Raw genomic sequence first — 6808 nt, forward strand, 5'->3', positions numbered from 1 at the left:
CCACTCCACTGGGCATGATCACTACTCCCTGCTCCTCCACTGCAGCATATGGCGGACCTCCAAAACGGAACATCACGGTGGCCTTCCGCTTCAGCTCCTTATTTTCCGCCTTTAGCACACTTATCTTTGCTCGCGCATCCTTATACATGCGTTGGAGCAGAGCCAGCTGGGAGTTTAATTGCTGCACCTCATTTGTCCTACTCTGCAGCCGGTGCGACAAGTTTGTGACCGCCGTCATGGACTCCACACATGCCTTCAAAGTATACTGATTAGCCTCCACATCCGTTTGCACTGCCATTTTTTGCTCCACCGACCGCATCGGAAAGTTCAACGGAGCAAACTCCGGGGCGCTTGGTTGAGGTTCCAGTGCCACCGCACCAGTTTTCTCTCTTGTTGACTCGTTGAGGTCTGGAAAGAGAGTGAGCAGACTCCGGGAAGACGAGGCCATTTTCTGGGCAACAGAGTGTTACAGAATATCTCTCGCAACAGAGTGTTACAGACTCTCTCTATCAGCACAACGAAGAGTTTTTTCAGAAGTTTTTTGTCTGCCTCAGCCTCTGCCTCAACCTTGGTTTAAATAGCCAGGGCCGATCCGCGCATCGCGCGCCACTTGCCGACAGACGACAAACGGACGCGCCAACCAAGACACTCACGTGCCTCGCCATCATGTCCGGCACACCTTTTGATGAATTGGGCACGCCTTTTGATGGCACGCCTTTTTTGACAAAATTGGGCACACCTTTTGAGGGTGCAACTTCTACAACGGTCCGACATGACCCTGTAAACTGTCCCGACATTGATTCCGGTTAGCTCCTTTAAGGGTCCGACAAGACTCTGTAAACTGTCCCGACATTAATTCCGGTTAGCTCCTTCATGGGTCCGACAAGACTCTGTAAACTGTCCCGACATAGATTCCAGTTAGTTTCTACAAGGGTCCGACAAGACTCTGTAAACTGTCCCGACATAGATTCCGGTTAGTTTCTACAAGGGTCCGACAAGACTCTGTAAACTGTCCCGACATTGATTCCGGTTAATTTCTACAAGGGTCCGACAAGACTCTATAAACTGTCCCGACATTGATTCCGGTTAGTTTCTACAAGGGTCCAGCAAGACTCCGTAAACTGTCACAACCACTGTCACCACATTGTCTGCTACAACGGTCCGACATGACCCCATAAACTGTCTTCTACAGCAGTCTGACACCGCCATACAGTGTCCTCTACAACGTTATGACACCACCATCCAGTGTCTTCACCAATGGTCTGACACGACCATACAGTGTCTCCTATCCTCTTTTATTTTTATGTATTTTCTTGTTTTGTTCCTCTCTCCAAACTCAAGTTGGTTAGTTTCTATCCTCCTTGAGTTTGCGGGGGGCTGTTAAAATTTATCAATAAACCTACCACCACTACCACCTCACCTACTCCACTAAACCTAACCCACTACACCACTACCACCTCACCTACTCCACTAAACCTAACCCACTACACCTACATCTATATAAGGAACCATTTGTAATAGACAGAATATATCAATCAATATCAATCAATATATCAATCAATAATACAGTATTTTTAACAATAACACATTAGAAAAGATCTGCCAAACATTTATTGATTTTTATGTATTTGAGTACGAAATGATGTCGTGAGGAATCGAACCAAAGAACAATCACATTTACTTCAGTGATTGAAGGAGCAGACCTGATGTAAATGCAAAGCTGACTCTAGATTCTGTTGGAAATTGAAGGTGAAAAAAGGAAGAGAGAATGAGCAAAGTGGTGCATTTACCTGGAGCAGCATAATCAGCAGATCCTCTTATGCCAACAGAACTTTATTGATTTACTGAACAGTCATAGGTAGCTTCTGGAACGAATCTTGCTAACCCAAAATTACCTACATGGCCAATCATTTCATTGTTCAGAAGAACATTGCTTGGCTTCAAATCACAATGCACTTTTGGTTCTGGCCAATGATGGTGAAGATAATCAAGTGCAGAAGTAACGTCAATTGCAATATTTAACCTTTGTAGGAGGTTTAAATTTCTTGACTCAGCATGCGTGCCATCTGTGTTCTCATTTGGATGCAACTACACCTCTAGGCTCCCATTGTCCATGAACTCATAAACTAGAGCTTTGAAATCATTACCATTGTAGTCAACAATTGAACATGCAGTGACAACCTTGACAGAGATTTCAATGTTTAATGCGCCTCAAGGCCTCACACTTAGCAATGAAACTCTTGGAAGCTCCATGAAATAAAAGGTTTAGTACCTTCACTGCTACAACTTTTTCACCTTGATCAAGAATTCCTTTGTACACTGAACCAAAACTACCCACGCCAACCAAATTGGCTAGAGAGAACCCATCAGTAGCTTCAAGTAGATTTTGGTAGGACAATTTCAAAAATGAGTTCCCAGAAAATCTGAAATAAGGTACTTTTGTTGTATTTCTAGCCCAACAAAGATATAGGAAACACAACATTAGAATTAGTCCTAGAAGACCAATTAATAGATTCCAACAGAGCATCAAATTTTAATTCATTAACACAATTAAATTACCAAACAAAACAAACTCAGTTCATATTTTATTAATAAAAAAATTCTTCCTTTTTTGGTCTATTCCTGTGAATCCTCAAAAAAGATTAAGATTGCTATAAAAAAATAACTCACACAACCACCTCTCTGAGAAGTGGTGATTGCTGGAATGGGGCTGGCAATGACGGATGAGAAGGCTGCAGTGGTGGTTTCTGGGGGTGGGGGTGGGGAGCTGTGTGGTGATGGTGGGGTGCAGCCATGGGAGAATGAAGGAGAGAAGAAGAAGAAGAGAGAGGAAGAAGAGGGTATGAAGGTAATTCACAAGTTCTGTTAACAGAAGTTAGTGTGTGTTTAGTCCACAAACCATATGGGTTATGTGGTTATTTTCCAATGATAAGAGAGTTATCCGCACGTAGGCCAAACCACAAGGGAGTAAAGTGAAATTTGTCCTAATATCTTTTGAGCTTAATTGCATGCAACATTCATAATAATATCTTTTGAGCTTAATTGCATGTAACATTCATGGAATGGGTGTACCTCATAATGCAATCCTCCCGATTATGGCAGCAAAATGTCAATTAACTTAAAATAGCCTCTCTCTCTCTCTCTCTCTCTCTCTCTCTCTCTCTCTCTCTCTCTCTCTCTTTGTTTCTTTTTTTTTATTTTTTCCCCTGAAACCTAGTGCAGTGTAAACAACGCTACTCACCAAGAGTACTTACAAAACTCTGGCTTTCCCACTCCACATAGACATTTATGAAAGAGTACTTAATTTGAGTTTTGCTACCTGTCCAATTCATAGCCTAGTGAAGCCTGTTTGATGACTACTCCAATCCTCATGTGGTTTAGTATCAACAGTGATTCAAAAACAGAGCTACATGTGATGTTGATCAGCTAAACTCTTGTGCCTTTAACCTCATAAAGGCATCATCTCCAGTAAATGCATTCATGAGAAATCACTCTACCCAAAACTCCGTCAGTTGATTTATTCTTAACCCCAGCCATGGTTACAGCTTAAAAAACTCAAAAGTTACATTTCCATCAATTTTCATAAAGAAGTTCATAGCCATAATGCTCTGACTAGCATAATTGTTTAAAGAGAATAAAATGCTTCGACATTTAAGGAATTTAAAATCAACAACAAAATGGACTTTTCCACTTTGGAGTCCCAAAAGATGAGGTTTCGGTATCTTGAATACATGATTTTGGCAACAGGGATTGAGTAAAACTTTAATTGATCATCTCTTCTGTATTATTCTGGATGACACATGTAATGAAAACCTAGTTCAATTAATTTACTCCCTTAAAAATGCAAAAGAAAACAGAAAATGGTTGAACTATCTAAAGCATTACGATAGTTGCAGTCCGGGTGGACAAGTATATTTGAATTGGTGCTTCTTGCTCCTGTCCTCAACATAGCCAATTACTTCCTCAAGAATCCAAGTTTGATGAAAAGAAGAACAAAATACAAAAACAAATGAGAATTTGTGTATGATTATGAACAAAATACCTGCTTATGATCGCATTTCAATTTGATCTCCTCTTCCTCCATGTATACTCCACTAGTTCTAACAAGAGTGTTTCTGATCACTTGCAACTGAGTACCAACATCATTAATTGCCATCCGATCTTTTGGTCATTCCTCTGAAAAAGTGATTCCAACTTTAAGAATTGAAATCAAGCACTACTGAATTTTGAGAGTATTAGCAAAGCTCTGATCTTTTTGTTTGAATAGTCTTAAATCGGCAATAATGCTTGCTGCTTGTTTGGGCAAAGCAATCTTCACGTAGTTATGGAGACCCAAACTATCACAAAACATGTTATCTGTAGGTCTCTTCCCCATGAACATCTCCAATGAGAGGATGTCATACCTATACCCCTCACCTGATGTTCACACCTCATTTCCTATGCCATACTCTGCAATTCATGCATTAAACAAAATAAGGGGTATGTTAGGGACTAAGATTTGCAGATATTGGTAAATCCACCCATTAATGGCAAAAATACTCCCAAATTAAGTAGGCTATATGACCTAACATGAAGAAGATAAAATAAAATTGTTTTAGTTTTAGAACCCATTCATCCATCCATTGTACTGAATGTGAGAGTATACACTGGAAACAATCAGCGAAAAAATTATTATAGTGCATTGTAAGGAACAAAAGCAAAAAACCATCAACTCTGTTTCATTGATTAACAGAGCAGATTCATGGCTGTGTGAATAAAAAATAGATTCTATAGTGAAGGCACAAAGGAAAACAAAGAAGAGCCTAAGAGGCATATTTACCAGGAGCTGCATAACCGACAGAACCTCTTATGCCAACAGAACTTCATTGATTTGCTGAACGGTCATAGATGGCTTCTGGAATGAATCTTGCTAACCCAAAGTCACCTACGTGTGCAGTCATTTCATCATCCAGAAGAACATTGCTCGGCTTGAGATCACAGTGAACGATTGGGTTCTGAGCAATGATTGTGAAGATAATCAAGTGCAGAAACAACATCAATGGCAATATTTAACCTCTGTACAAGGTGTAAATTCCTTGATTATTTATGCGCCTCATCTTCATTCTCATTTGCAGGTAACCAATCCTCTAGGCTACCATTAGCCATAAACTCATAAACAAGAGCTTTGAAATCTGTCACCATGATAGTCAACACTTGAACATGCTGTGAGAACCTTGAGAGGATTTTGGTGTTTTATGTGCTTCGAGGTCTCACACTCGGTGAAGAAACTCTAGGAAGCTCCAAGGCGTTGAAGGTTTAGTACTTTCACTACTACAACATTTTCACCTTCACCAAGAACTCCTTTGTACACAACCAAAACTACCCACACAGACCAAATTGGATAGAGAAAACCCATCAGTAGCTTTACCTAGACTTTGGTATGACAATTTAAAAAATGAGAGCCCTAAATATTTGAAAGAAGGTACTGTGTTAGTCTTTCTACACCAGAAAGGATATAGGAAACTTATTAGAATTAGTCTTAGAAGCCCAAAAGATATGAGGATTATTAATTTCAAGCTTCGAGTAAATTTTTCCCTTTGGAACCCCTTGAAGTCGCAACTGTATAGCTGTAATTCAGGTATACCCCCACAAAGCTTGTCATTTCCCTTAACAGAAATAGATGTCACGTTCTGAAATATGCCACTTTCTGGTACCGCACCCTCAAAATCATGGAATGATAGACTTAATTTTTGTAAGAAGGGAAAGTCCTCTAAATAGTCTGGGATTTTTCCAAAGAAATTATTGTGAGAAAGATCTAACTCCTCCGTACCTCTCAAATTACTTGAAGATGAAGGAAGGATTCCCCATAATTTGTTGCTCTCTATATGTAGTAATCTCAATTTTAAGCAACTACCAAGAGTGCTTGGAATTTCACCGGCCAACATGTTCTCAGAAACATCAAGTTCTTCTAGATTTTTTAAAATTCCAATTTCCATTGGAAGGGAATCAGCCAAATCATTACAAGATATGTGTAGATACAATGACGATAAGAGACTGAGAACTTCACTGGGTATGGTACCACCAAGTTTGTTTTGAACTAGTCTTAGTTCCTGTAACATTTGGCATTTCCCAAGACTTCAAGGGATTCTGCCATGAAGATTATTGTTGCATAACATAAGATTTGTCAACACAGTTAAATTTCCAAAAGACAATGGGATATCCACGTAGATCATATTACCTGAGAGATCCAATTTCTGTAGCTTTTGAAACTTTCCAATATCAGCAAGAATGTTACCTGTGAAATTGTTGTTTGACAAGTCAAGAATCTGCAAATTGATCAGATTTCTTATCCCGGTTGGGATGATCCCAACTATTTCATTGTTGCTCAATATTAGTTTACCAAGATTAGTGGATAAATTGCCAATTGATTCATGCAACAATCCTCCAAAATTGTTTTTGCTCAGATCTAGAACGTTCAAATTTGTCACATTGGTCAAAGAATAGAGAAACCTCAAGTCATCGGCTTCCCCGGCTCCTAAACCATTTCCATGAAAGTTTAACAGCTGAAGATCATGCAGGTTGTCCAAAGGAGGAACTTTTCCAGTAAATTTATTACCGGCCAAGCCAAGGCGTTGTAGTTTAGTGGCATTAGACATTGAAACAGGAATGGATCTAGTAAACGAGTTTACACCAACTTCAAAGACACTAAGATTGGGAAGAGTAATTCCTAGGTCCCAGGGAAGGCTCCCTTGAATTTGGTTCATTACGACATTAAATTCTGTAGCAGACGAGAGATTAAAGATTGAGAAAGGAATGGTACCAACCAACC

The 6808-nt window shown here is 39.7% G+C and overlaps 2 pseudogenes; both read right to left on the reverse strand.

Annotated features, from left to right (window-relative positions):
- Window positions 1-1677: 1677 nt before the first annotated feature.
- On the reverse strand, window positions 1678-2482 carry LOC114277915 (putative LRR receptor-like serine/threonine-protein kinase At3g47570 pseudogene; annotated as a pseudogene).
- A 2165-nt stretch (window positions 2483-4647) lies between these two features.
- Window positions 4648-6098, reverse strand: LOC114260083 (putative LRR receptor-like serine/threonine-protein kinase At3g47570; annotated as a pseudogene).
- Window positions 6099-6808: the final 710 nt, after the last annotated feature.

The sequence above is a fragment of the Camellia sinensis genome, chromosome 8, assembly GCF_055761805.1.
Source record: "Camellia sinensis isolate YWXY chromosome 8, ASM5576180v1, whole genome shotgun sequence".
Taxonomy (NCBI): domain Eukaryota; kingdom Viridiplantae; phylum Streptophyta; class Magnoliopsida; order Ericales; family Theaceae; genus Camellia; species Camellia sinensis.